Below are 14,414 nucleotides of genomic sequence, written 5' to 3'. Positions count from 1 at the left end.
CATTAACACTTCTGTCGAAGTGTTAATTTTCTTTCTGTTAATTGTTATTGCCGACATCTGTGATATACGCCTCCATCTGGCCGACTGCGTGCAGTGCTTAAGAGGAAGCTTTAGCTCGGGTTCTCCTATCTAAATACATGTAAAAGGAGAATTCGTTTTTCTTGGCAACCACAGCACCCAATTTAACGGGGTTTGTTGCATTTAAAAGAAAAACTTAAAATCTAGTGACTGTTGGTTTCGAATTTTCCATTTAGGTCGTCAATGTTTTATTAAAAATTGGCAAAAATCGCAAATTTTCAGAAAACGAAACTATCAAGTTTACAACTCTGTAACTCAGCAAGAATAGGTGATATTGCAATTCCGTGAATTGTACCTAATAGCACATCTAAAGCGGACAAATTTGACATCTTATTCATGAATCTCAAAAATTTAATAATATGTAATTACAACTTTTGCAGAACCCTCGTAAACAACGTAACAAACTCACGTAAGATGTAAAATGACATATAAAATTTGTCCGCTTTGAATGATCTAAGGGATGCCGTTTACAGAACCGCGATATCTGTTCTTGATGCAGAGCTATTAGTTTGTAAACTTCGTGCTTCTATTTTTTTCAAACTTCTGAATTTTTGTAAATCTCTTTAAGAAAATTCAAGCCCTAAATCAAGATTCCGCTTCCAACAGTCACTAGAATTTAACTTTCTCTCTCAAAAGCAACAAATTTCATTAAAATCGGTCCAGGGGTTGTCTCAGAAAAACGTTTTTGCGTTTTTACATGTATTTGAATAGGCCGCGTCGGAGTTGGGCCCGAGCTAAAGCTTCCTCTTAATAACCGTACGTTCTCTATATATGGATCAGTGGAGGCTCGTACGCGGTTCTCCAGTGTGGCCACCGTGACGTCACTCACGCGCGAGCCTCATCGTACACACACGTAGCTGCCTGATGTTGTACAATCGTCGTTACACACGACATGCAATCTCCGCCTTGTTTACCGTTGCGGTTGTAGTTTCTATGCATGGAAGTGGTCTCGTCGAGTAGACGTAAAACACGCCGTGACGTTGCAGTATATAGATAGCGTGCTGCTTCCTGTCGTGTACCAAGTGAAATCCTTTCGCCGTCTGGAGAGAGTTCAAGGACTCGCGCACATAGCAGACCGCTATCTCACTGTATGCGATAAAGCCGGGGCTTTTCCCCCGACCATTCTTGCGGACTCAACTGGGAAAAGAGAGAGAGAGTATACGGCCAGAAGTGAAGTGTTTTCGAACGAAGTGCGTTCTCACCGATGATGGGGTAGCAGATGACGAACCCGGCAACAAAGAAGGGTCCATATTTGGTAGCCAAGTTGTTTCTCTTTTTCTTTTTTTCGATTCTTATCATCTGCCGCACGCGGAGGGGTCGAACGGGGTTACGGCAGCTATCGGGCGAGTGACGCAGGCCGGAAAGAACGGAACTTGAAACGGGGAATCGTTGCCAAATATAGACCCCGATGTCTTAATCCAGAAAACGAGAGGGTTAGGTCAGACGCTTTGTAGGTTCACGTGCGGTAGGTACAGAAAAATACCTTTCGCAGATTTGGCGCGCAGTCCTCGCGTGAGTTAAAAAGCTCCGGAGGAGTTCCGACGTCAGAAAACGATGGATATCGTCGCGGTGTACTGGTGCCTTGAAAACCAAAGCACCGCCAGATGTGCGCGTTAATCATTCGACTCATCATTGGTCGAACCATTTTCTTTTTTTGCGTCCGTTTCATTCATCGCCACACACAGTGAACCGTTAAGAGCGGCTAGGGCGGGGCGGGGGGTTCGTGTTCTGAAAGGAGGCACTCCGTAGAGATTTGTAGGCGTGGTCTCCGCGCCCCTTGTCCAATCACAAACGGTCTTGGCCGCGCGAAATCTGGTCAGACACGTCCGTTTCGCCATATGAGTGGCAACAACATACCGGAAATTTCGAATATAGTGTGGCTCGTCTTGCTCCTTTATAAACCAACTTAAGAGGAAGCTTTAGCTCTGGTGCTCCTGTCAAAATACATCTAAAAGGAGAACTCTTTTCTCTCGGCAACCACTGCACCAAATTTGGCGAGGTTCGTTGCATTTAAAAAAAAAAACTTAAAATCTAGTGACTCTTGGTTTCGAATTTTTTACTTATGTCGTCAATTTTTTATTAAAGATTGACAGTAATCGCAAATTTTCGGAAAACGAAACTATGAAGTTTACGGCTGTAACTCAGCAATGAAAGACGACATCACAATTATGTGAATTGCGTCTAATAGTAGATCTAAAGCGGACAAAATTGATATGTTACACATGAATCTCAAAAAATTTAGTAATATGGAAACACAGCCTTTACGGAACCCCTGTACGCAACGTAACGAATTAACATAAGATATAAATTTACATATTTAATTTGTCCACTCTGAATGATCTAATGGATACCGTTTATAGAACAGCGATATCTGTTCTTGATTCAGAGCGATTAATTTGTAAACTCCGTGCTTCTATTTTTTTTCGAATTTTTGAAGATGTTTTTAACATAATTTGGGCACTACATCGAAATTCCGCGACCAACAGTCGCTATAATTTACCTTTATCTTTCAAATTTCATTAAAATCGGAGCAGCGGTCATATCAGAAAAGCGTTTCTGCGTTTTACATGTATTTGAATAGGCCGCGTCGGATTTGGGCCCGAGCTAAAGCTTCCTCTTAAATTACAACTTTATAACAGTGACAGTTCTGTGAAAGGATGGTCGGCGGCAGAAGCGAAAAACATAGTGGACCAACTGAGCAGAAGAAAACAAAATTTACTCAATTTGACACAAACAACTAAAACGCTGCCACGTGGCATGACCTACTCGCTAAATATGTCCAAAAAGGAAAGAAAAAAAGAAAGCTGCTGGAATGATGAGTACGCGGTCCCGAGAAACGGGGGAAAATCTGCTACATTTGACATGACATCGCGTAATATGCCGATTACCCGAGAAAAATATATCTAAATACTAAAGCATAACGTGTACAAAACGATCTCACTTTGAACCCGGCGCGAAAACGCCTTATATGCGGACCGTGGACTTCATTATAAGAGGCTTGCTCAATATCCGACGAAACCTGCCAAAAAAATCAATACGTACGGCGCGGTGCCCAGTCTACAAACATAACATGCTATAACATAACATGATATAAATATAACATGATATAACATGCTAAACATCCTGGCGCTCTTTGGCCAAACCTGGCCCTTGCGCCATATAAGAAACCACACATCATCATCATTCTAAACGTGCGGTCACACAAAAAAAAGGAGAAAAAAAAACTATCAGTAACCGAGGAAGACTGGTAAAATTCTAAATAATACACGATCCCACCGCGGTGCATCAAGAATTCAGCGCCACGTTTGCGCGTCGCGTATTTGCATACAGAGAGAGAGGGCGCGTGCTGTCGGTACAACGGGCCGAGAAGGAACAACGAGTCCGGCGTTTAAAGGAACCGCTGCCGTAAAACCACAGACAGGAGGAGAAGATTAATGGGCTCTACATGCAAATGAGCACGCGGTGGCGGGCGATAGATATAGAACGTGCCGGAGGAGAGAGACCACGCGGAGCGTGCCCGTCCCGAACCAGAATGACGACGACGATCCGCCGTATGCAAATTTGCGGCGAGATCGCGTGGCGGGCGGTTCGCGACAAAGCTCGAACGTGAACGGCACACACGCCACGACGGAGGAAATCTTGCGGTCTCGAGATGCAGATTAGCCGGGGGGTCCGATAAGGCGCGACGCGCCCTTAAGCCCAGTGCCGCAAACCCAGTAAGTATACTTACGCAACGGGAACGCGCGGGCGGCCTTGGAATAACGTAATAAACCGTCCGTCCGTCCAGAAGGCCATCTTTCTTCGTGCTTGTCTGCAGTGTACTAAACCACGAAGAAGAAAGCATCCGGAACGAGGAGAGAGAGAGAGAAATTGGTTCTTTCTTTAATCGGAATTGTGTGTAAAGAAGCACCGCTTTGTTTTCGTAGCACCTGTAATAACGCGAGTCAACGCAATAAATCTGCTTATAGGCTTTTGGTATCCTGAATTGGTTGTTTCGGGGGCAGACTAGGTGTTTTCTATTGGACGTTGTACGTAGTGTTGTTATTTTTTTAAATTTTCCGTGCTATATTAATGCCAGTGTCGTTCTACCTTTACCGGTAGCGTTTATCGTCGGGCGGTATGACCGTTGACGCCGTGCTAGTATTTTAACTCGGCTGCCGTGCGACGTCTGCATTGCTCTCTTATAATAATATTCGTGTTATTTCTCGTTCCATGTGTGTGCGAATTAGATCTCAAAAAACAGAACAAAATTCAAAGTGTGGGGCGCTATGTCTCGGAGGTCCACAGTGGGTTATGGCAAGGCGGGGGGGGTTGTTTAGGGCGCACCCAAAGCACGGCATACGCGCCAACATCTTTTACTTCCGCGCGCGGCGACCGGGATTCGAACCCGCGACATCGTGCCCAGCACAAGACGTCGCCGCAGCCACAGAGCCGCCGCTGTCTGTGCTTTGGGGCCTGCTTTACTGTTCTGCCTTGTTCCTCTTCACTTCGAAACCTGAGCTATGTTGCAATGTCGTTCCGCATTGTGTACTGCAGGATGTGCAAAGATGGCGGGAAAAGGGGCGGGGCAAGGTAATAGTTCCGCCATTGTGTAAATCTGTCGTTCACGACTGTTCCGTTTGTTTACTGGCGATAATTCCGCATCGTGCTAAACGGCGGTTTTTGGGTTACAGGTATCCGTAGCGCATACGGGTAGAAAAAAAAGGAAAACAACGATAAACGTAGTGCTCGGAAGACAAGGATAAATGATGCCGCTGTGGATTACTGGATACCGATCTGGTTTCCCGCAGTTGTCTGCCTCGCCCCCCCCCCCCCCCATCCCCCCTGTGGGCCCCTTACGCCCTTCATTATGCCGGCTCACAAAACAAGCTTCCGCAATAAAGCAGGGTAAAACGAGACATCGGGATTATCGGGTTATCCGGTCTCACCGCTTTGTGTTCTTCGTTAGAAGCGCATCCGCGAGATTATGTGAGGCCAATCAATGCCTTTATGTAGCCCAAAACGAGCAAGCCCCCGGCGGCCAATTTCACCGCGCTGTTAGGACCCGTCCTTCCTCGTCGCCAGCCGCCGTCGGCGTTAATGAGGCGACTGGGTAACTTGGTCGGGGGGCGAGGCGACGCATCGCGCTGGTTTGGTCCGGAAAAAATCCGGTATGCTTCCCACTACCGCCCCTCCCCCCTTCCTCCCCCAACCTTTATTAGTTTCTTTTTCTGCGGATCACCGTCGTTTGCCGCGTCTGAGTGCGCGAGAGAGAGAGAGAAGAAGGGGGGGGGGGAAAGAAAAAGGAGGATAAGTGAGCTGCGGGAAACGGTGGTGTGCCAGTAATGCCAACAAACGACGCGGCTCACAGTCGGTTACGGGGGTGTTGTGCGCGGGACGATCGGAACGTCCCACCCCCCCCCCCCCCCCTTTTCTCCCCTCTTCCTTCACGACTCGGCTCCGCTAGGTTTCGGCCGTTTCCTCATCGTCGGCGCGAACCTTTTGTTGCCGCGAAGCCGATGATGGTCGTCGTCGTCGTGTTGCAGAGGCGACGGCGGGCGAAGACGGCCCCAGCGGTCTTTCATTCGTCGGCACTTTCTTTCTTTTCTGTCCCAATGAGGTGAGCGACCCCGTAGTGAGAAGACGTTTGCGCCACGCCAGCCACGCTTTTTTTTCTTTTTCTTTTTTTTTGCGCGGAGAGTCGAGTGTGCGGAAGAAACCAAACTCTTTCAACCTGCCAACGCGCGAGACGTCTAGAGGGGGGCGTGAAAAGGGAGTCACAGCACCGTTTAAACAAAGAGTCCTCAATTTGCGCCATATGTATGTTAATGCCAGTTATTTCCGCACCTAAGCTGCCCTTGTGTCTGCCAAACAGTGGGCAAACATTAAGCCGGACCTTTTGTGTAGCAGTTTCTTATACGTGAAATCGACGCAAGCGGGTCGAGTCAGAAGTCGAGCTGACACCCCCCCCCCCCAAACCTGACCGCGTTCCCATGCATCCAGCTAAGCGGGATGGCGGAATCGGCCCACACCTTGCCGGCGGGTTGACTGTACTCGGGTTAGCGCTTATGTGAACCCAACTCGATCGGATCTAATTTCTGCAAGCCGAACCGGCCAACTGACACAAGGAGAGGACGTCCTCTTGTGCACGTTGTCACGACTTGTCGCAAGGACAAATTGCTAAGTACTTCTGTCGCCCGGGCGTTCCAAGAAAGTGCGACCCCCCCCGCCCCCCCAGCTCCGCCCTTCAGCAGCTGAACATTGCGGTTCCCCCCAAAGCGAGACTTTCCTGCGTTCCGGATCAGTCGCACCCCATCCGTCATCGTTAACTGCATGTAAAGGGAACAAACAGTTGGGAGCGGGGGGGGGGGGGGGGGGGGGGGGGTGCATTGCTGCTCCTCGTCAAACCGCCGTCGCTACCTACGACACAAGGAGCTTCGTATGTCCGATGCTTGACCGGATTCATGACCACGCCGCGCAAGTGCAGGGTACCGAGAATATTGGGGTGTATTCCATAGCGTCCCCACCTACGGCATCCGCACACAGGAATACTGATTGCGACTTGCCCGACTAGCGAAACGAGCGACATTTCTGGGAACGAGGAGTGCGTAAAGTAAGCCACGTTTATCACCTCGCGTCTCACGACTTCCGTCGCGTAAATGGACTCTCAAGTTCGAGACGCCGGTGACCAGTGGCCCTGTGCTCCCGCACGTATGAACGACGCGCGCCATTCCTGGGTGGGGGACCCATTCCTAAATTAACTTGCGGGATTTAACGTCCCGAAACTGCACCGTGAGTTATGAAAGCGCTGTACTGGGCTAGTTAAAAAAAATTAAATTAGGTTCTGGTTTGTCATGTGCCACAACGACGAATACGCCATGGGGGAGGGGGCTTAGATTAGTTTGGACCACCTGGCGTTCATTAACGTGCACGCAATGCATTTCACACGAGCGTTTTTTTTTTTTTTTTTTTTTTCACCTTCAGCGAAATGTGGTCGTCGCGGCCGGGATACTATCCCACGCCTTCGGGTTTTAGCAGCGCAACGCCAGCTCCGCCGTGGCGGGTGTGGGTTCATCATTTTTTCATCGCTTGAGGTGGTACACCTTAACGTGCACTTGATGCACGGTACGCGAACGTTTCTCTCGCATTCCGCCCACATCGGAATTCAACCGGGCGGGAGAGTCGAACCCCGCGACCTCGGCAGCGCAAAGTCGCAGCCGCCGAGTCGTCCCGACGGATATACTCTACAACCTAGCCTAGTAAAATCATGGCCTCCGAGATCGCGCGCCCGCTATCTCGGAGGCCACGAGTTACGAAGCGTTAGACAAAAAAAAATATGTTCTCTCTCTTTGTGTTGCTTAAGGTCTATTCGATTCAGCCAAGTTTCTCTGCACCTTCTGCACCTAGACCCTCGATTCCCCGCGGTGCAGCAGTGCACCCTGCACCCCCGTGCTCAATTGAACGGGGTGCAAGGCCTAGGTCCCGCCGCGGTGCACTGCACCCTTGAACCTTGCAGCGAGTGGGTACAGCCCGGCACCTCCTGCACCTTTTCGTCTGTGGTGCCGTGCACCTTCTTCTGAATCGAACAAACCTTTAGTTTCTTCCGCAGTGTCGCGAGAACCAGCGCGCCGAGCACGCCGCGTAGTACACAGCGTCGGCGACGGCCATGACCTCACAGCGGCAGCGCAAGGCGTCCGCCGCGATAACCCCGCGGCGGGGCCGCCGCCTTTGCGATAACAGGTCGCGTGGATGGGGTTTTATCGGCCATCCTCGTTTCGTAACGAGTAAAGCATATGCACACTGCGAGGCGCGAGCAGGACGGGTAGTTTGAGGATCCGGGAGCAAGTGTGCGTCTATCGCATCTGTGCGCTGCCCTTCTTTTTTTTTTCTTTTTCGGCGCGGGTGATGAATCTACAAACAGCGCGCACCGCTGCCCGTGGAAGTGTGTAGAGACATAAGCTGGACGGTTTCCCGCCTTTCTTGTTTGTCATTCCCATTCTTATTGCAATACGGTGTAAATACACTAAAATCTTAGGGTCCTTCAGGCTGCAAGTGCGAGCGTTTTTTAAGAAAAGGTGGTCGCCGGCGGAGGGATGAAAAAGGTACAGCGTCAAGACGTCATCATCACGGGGATCGTGTCTTTAGAGAACAGTCAACCTCCGATTTATTTAGTTCGTGTTGCAAGATTGCGATTAATTCCACACCCGTTCACGTAGAAGGGGGAAATCACTAACGTCGTCATCGTGATAGGGCCCCTTACGACTTTCCGGTGTTGGGAGGGGGGACATCGAATGACGGGGCGTTTGTGAAGACAAACCTCGTTCGATGCTTGGTCTACCGCCACAGATCCCGTGGTCTGGTCGCCCCGCTATTATGACCTCATCATCGGCCCCGTACAACTTTCACGTGACTATGTGTCGTATGGAGGAGTGATTCTATGTGCAAGGGGCTAATCTCGGGCACTACTTGTCGCTAGGCTATGTGGTGGCTAGAACCACAGATCACGTGGTCTGCCCGTCTCGCTCATGACGTCAACACTAAGGACGACCGACTTTCCTGTATCCGATTCGAGGGGCTGTAGTCGAACGGACGCGAGCGTTTGTAAAACAATGTCCGCGCTTGTTGTGACACACTTGCTCTGCCACTACACATCGCGTGATCTATTCGCCCCGCTTATGACGTCATCACCCCCCCCCCCTCGGGGTGGGATGTGTAAAGGACGAGTACTGCTATGAACCTTTTAGCGGGCATTCATGTGATCGACTCACGTCTACCTGACGGGACTTCCCGCGCGTGCTTTTTGGTTCGTCATAGCGATTTCAAAAGCCAATCACGCTGCTGCGTTGTCACTGTTTAAGCGTATCTTGGCGCACGTCTCAGCTCCACCGACGGACAGGGACTGAATAAACGGCGAAATAATCATTAGAGGCAAACAAACGAACAAAAACGTGCAACCTTCTCCTCCCTTCGCGGCGTCCCACTTTTCTTCGAGCACACGTAGTACGTGCGACGTGTGTGTATACCGCAGCTTTTACGGGCTTTTCGGAATTCCGAGGAAAATACGTGACCGCCATGACACAACGGTCTGTCTTCCCCTCCTTCGGGGAGCTGATGTGCCCGCGCGCAGTTTACGTCTCTTGCCGGTGCCGACACATCTCGTGTATATCAGCTCTGTTAGCGGTGTTGAGAAACTTGTAATATATATATATATATATATATATATATCGCTACTATAGTGACGACACACCGTATACCTACGCATCCGGAGGCGCTGGACAGGACAAAATGCAAGACGGGTGGGATTTCCGGAGATCACCCACCGTCGTTTATTGGTGTCGGCGACTTTCCGAGGGGCGACCAGTGACATCGGCCGATGAGCGGTTCTGCCGAAAGACCCATTTCTTCCACAGAATCCACGCGAGGATTGTGTGGAACAAGTGTGCAGTCGATGCCGGTTGTAAAGAACAGGCTAGTGCACTAAAAAAAAAAAAAAATTAACTTAACGATCTTCCGTGAGGCGTTCGATTTATGCAGTGTCCAGTTCGTTACGAGGTGCCCTAAGTAACAGTTTCGGTTTCGTTTGAAATTACGCACATGCGTCATGACGATGAAGGTAGTCACGTGGAGAGCGCGACATCGCGGCTTTCTGGCACTCGTTCCGATTGTCTGCTGTGCTGCTGCTTACTTGCGCGGCCCGATGTGGCAGCATAACAGACGAGAGAGCGAGCAGGCGCCAGAACGTCACAATGTTATGCGCCCACGTGACCCTTGTCTATGTCACGACGCCAGCCCCCTAGGAAACGAAAGTGGCTCGTATTAGAGCTATTGGGGAGCAAATTATTTAACGTATTCTGAAGCTTGCCACCATCCCCCCTCCCCCACCCCCCCTATATGGTGCCGAGGTCCAGGACTTCTGTATAACGCAAAATAAGTGGGTTGTCGGAAGTGACATAAGGCATCTTATGACATAAGTGCTTCCCAAGCCTCGTACTTGTTCGGGGTTCATTATGGGGTCTCACGTGACTACCGAACCCCTCGCCCCGGCAGCACATGTAGATGTGTACTTAACCAAGATAACGGTTTCTTACACGTGCACACCAACTCTCTCTCTCTTTTTTTTTTTCCTTTCAATGCCGCCGTCCCCTCCTCCACCGTGCAGGGTAGCCAACTGTCTGGACAACGTCCTAGGCTTTTCTTGTTTTCTCTCTCTGTTCCTGTCACGTGATCTACAGTTTGATCGTTCGATCTGGGAGCTTCCCCCACCCCACTCTTACCTTCCTTTATTTTTATTAAGGCCAGAGCCTTAAGTGGCTCGTTGCAATGGCTAATGCCCGAAAAAAGCGGCGTCTAGTCCAGTGATGCAAAAAAAAAGATAAATCATCAGGAATGGCTCATACCCCCGTAAGCAAGCGAAGATGTCATGGCTGAATATGAATGAAGAAACGAAATAAAGAACGAACAAAGGAAAGGAAGAAAGAGGGAACGAAGGAACCTTTAGGTAGTGTATTAGGTATCTCGCCTCTGTCGTTTGGGGGCGGGGGGGGGGGGGGGGGGGGCTCGACCTACAACACCATGCGTTTACATCACACTGCGGGCTCGTTACGTCTTGCAAGAAGTCTCGACTCCTCCGATCGTATAACTTAACGCATTACCAAGTGGACAGCAGGCTTTCGCCTCCACGCGTTACAAGAGTGTAACATGCTGCCGAAATTTGTTTTTGTTGTTTAGGACGCGCTTTTTTCTTATGCCCAACGGCGTAAATAACCACGCATACAATAAACGCGGGCCGCTTTCGGCAGTGCACGCGTCAGTCGGGCTCGGTTGTGGGGCCCTATGCAAGCCCCTCGTGAATTTCACCACCTTCTTCCAATTCAATGCCGAGTTCCTTGTCAGGAGACGCTTGAATCTGGCCTATTTCCCAGCTTTTTTTCTTTCTCTCTAACCGGCAAACCTCATTTCTGACCGCCACGTACCTTTATTTTCCGTCGCGTGTCATTTTTCGCGACTTTTATTACAGTAGAGCCGAATATTGCAACATGCTTCCCAACAAACTATAAGGGAAAAGAAGAAAGAAACAAGAAATAAAGGAACGGCGTCGATCAGTTAGTGTTTCCCGGATATGTCGCAATCTTCGACCTGCGCGTGGTTCGACGCAGTCGCAAGTAAAAAACAAAAGAAACGCGCGGTGGCTGACTGACCGACCTGTTGCAGCACATCGGAACGACCCAGAAGTGCCACTGAAAAGAGTTGTTACAGCACATGCCGGTGAGCATGCACGCATGCAGCCGCCACCACGAGACGCATTGTTCCAAGGTATCGCCAACTATTCACTCACGTCCTTCCTGCGTGCCAACCTCCATAACCACATCTCGCGAGTCGTTTGCAGCCCCGCGGAACTCCTCAGCCAATGGGAAGGCCGAATGCGCCTCGAGATGTGTTCATCCGCGCCGCGTCGTCTGTTCAGCGGCTGCTCGATTCGCGACGTACGACGCGCAAAGGTCCTAACATTGTCGCATATCGCTGTTAACGTGTCGTGTTCCAAACTTGTCTAATTCTGCCATTAATCAGACGGTTACGCCCGGTACTACATTCTGTGGCGCAGGAACATCGCCTGTGTACGCTTCGTACCTTCGGCAGCGCTACAAATGACTCGTGAAATGGTGAGGAACGGAGTTCGTAGCCGCAATTGCATGAAAAAAAAATGGTTTTCAAGGAATTTCAAGGCTATGACATCATTTTTGAGGACTAAAGCGCAGTCTTAAACAACGGATGATCATTTTCTTTTGCGAGAGGAAGAAAGAAAAAATACTCGCTAAGCCTTTTTTTTCCCCATGAACCACCACCAGCCACTAGAAGCAAGATGAGTCGTGGTAGGGAGTGAAGCTTGTTTGCAGTGGCTGGTGGTGGCTCAAGGATAGGGTGCAAATTGGACCTGGCTTGACTTTTGACTTGCGCAGACCTCGTAGCCCGATACTCAAATAAGATCCACTAGGCGTAGCCCAAAGCGAAATTCGAGGATCCTAATGCATTGCGGGAAACTTACGGACTTTTGGAAGTCCTTGAAAAAGGCAGCAGATTACAATCAACCGTTTCCGACGATCGTCGAAGAAAGTTTGGAGAATTAAAGCTATTATTATTATAAGTAAGAAACAGAAGGAGAGGCAGTGAATGGAGCATTAAAGGCGCATTAGAGGATTTCCTTTGTTCCAGTTTCGCTACGCTGTAGCGAGTTGTGCTAACCCTTTCGTAACACGTGTTTGGCTTCCCAACGTGGGAACGCCTGAGTCGAGCCCTCGACAAAGCGGCAGCATGCGACGATGCGAGAGCTGTCGGTAATTGTAGCTGCGTAATGGGATCATCTGTCACGGATTCAACAATGGAATCAAACAACTCGGCCCACGACATTCATTGCCGGTGCGCTTGGCGTCATTTTGCGCAGTGTAAGGTGGCCGCTGGACGTTCGGGAATTTTCGTTGAAAAAGGTTCCCCTTTGTAACGTCTACTGCAGAACGTCCGATAGGATAAATGTAAAAACATGTGAAACCGGTTCAGCGGCGGGTTCTACGCACCTTCGACAACCATATGTAGACTGAACTAATCAATGAATGTCGAAAACACTGGGTACCAGCAATGTGGCGGCCATTGGATGGTAGTGTTCCCGCAAAACCCGAGTCATAACCTAGTAGCGCGTTGCATTAACCGTTTAATTATTACTATTTGACGATCGTCAACGGGGCTTTTGTAACATGTCAATATTTTCGATATTGGCAAAATACACGCACAAAAAAGGAACATCAGTTTGGTTTGATATTGGCGTGTACGTTGAAGATCTGCGCGACGTCAAAAATCTACCCGGAGACTGGCACCACGGATTAACTCCGGCTGAGCTTCGGGGCGTTGGATGCGCGACAGAACTATAATCTTCTTTGCTGATGGCGATTCGAGCAGCGGTTTGACGGGAACGGCGTTCAGGGCACGCTGGTCCTGCAGTGACCCCCCATACGCGCAAGAGTCTGTTCTGCGAAGTGTCGCATAACTAAATGGTTAACAACACGGTTTCGCGACGAGAACGGCAATTGCCGCCCCCGTCTCAAACCACCAACTCGTCTTAAACTGCTGCGCTGACGTCACCCGGTGTTTTTCCGCGTACTCCACCCTCTCACCAGCCGCCTTTAACTAGCAGCACGTGTGACCAAGGCGCAAGCATTACGACTTACCAGCTCCACGCGTAGTTCACGACTAGTGGTTTCTGCTGAAAAGTGGAAAAACAGTCTATCTACAAAAATTCAGTTTCAAGATTACCGACCAGGTGGTGAATGTCATCACACTTCTATCACGAGTCGGCTAAGGTGAGCACGGTTGTGCGATGTTTTTTTTCGTTCGCTGTTCAAAGAACACGACTACTGTGTAACGCCGGCACGAAGTCTACAATGTAAAGAAGACTAAACAGCTCTGACTAGTGGCCTGGCACCGGCATTAGGCGGGGATAACTGAGAGGCTGCGAATGATCATCCTACGCAGGGAGTTGCAGTTTGCTCCTAAACAAGAAGAGATTAAGCCCAGTGGGCTCAGTTTCCGCTTCAGAGCACGAGGTCGAAGGTTCGAATCCCGGGGCCTCCGTTCCGACGGAGGTGGAATGCAGGAACCCTCGTAAGATTGAGATGTACGCTGGAAAACGCCAAGTAGCCAGTATTGCTAGTTGCACCCCCACCACTACGACGACGGCAACGTGTCGCTTGGGACCACGTGCCTTGGACGTTAGGCGCCATAATTGTACAGAAAGAAAGAGCGTAGCCGGCTTAGCAATGACACGCGCAGTGACCGATGAGCGTGACTAAAGGGAAATCGAAGACGCCCCAAGTTTGGCAGCCGATAGCGCGTTCCAAAGATAACAGCCTTTTCCAGCGCTGGTTAAAACTTATCGCTGTCAAAGCAGTTGACCGTAAAATCCATCTGATCTTTGTGATAAATCACTTCCTTCGGTGACTAATCTGACAAGTTTGACCATCGTGAAAAAATAAAAGAACGTTGTCAAGCCATGACTCACAAGCTCGAACTCCTTGACATATTATTTATATGCGTTGGCTCATAGACCATGTATATAACCGCAAAAATTAAAATCCATGTAGTTGACTATGCACCGGAGTACATACAGGCAGAACTAAGGGATATGGGGTGCGACGTCGTGATCACGCGCGTAAGAAATAAAATAAAAGCGATGGGCTATCCACACGTGGAGGCAAAACGAAGTGCCTTCGACGCGCATTCTTTTCTTTCGCGAGAAATCCGAAACGTCCCAACGACGACTCATCGACAGTCCCAGCACGTCCCGACACGAATGCAAGAGCGCGCGCGTC

The 14,414-nt window shown here is 49.7% G+C and overlaps 1 protein-coding gene and 1 long non-coding RNA gene across 3 annotated transcripts in view; one reads left to right on the top strand and one right to left on the bottom strand.

Annotated features, from left to right (window-relative positions):
• LOC129384333 (uncharacterized) overlaps window positions 1-14,414 on the top strand; it is a 95,852-nt gene that overhangs the window by 61,733 nt on the left and 19,705 nt on the right. The window lies entirely within an intron of this gene.
• Window positions 1-14,414, bottom strand: part of LOC126529181 (uncharacterized) — an 81,516-nt gene that overhangs the window by 66,748 nt on the left and 354 nt on the right. The window lies entirely within an intron of this gene.

The sequence above is a fragment of the Dermacentor andersoni genome, chromosome 8, assembly GCF_023375885.2.
Source record: "Dermacentor andersoni chromosome 8, qqDerAnde1_hic_scaffold, whole genome shotgun sequence".
Classification (NCBI taxonomy): Eukaryota; Metazoa; Arthropoda; class Arachnida; order Ixodida; family Ixodidae; genus Dermacentor; species Dermacentor andersoni.
This window is presented reverse-complemented; position numbering and strand designations above follow the sequence as displayed.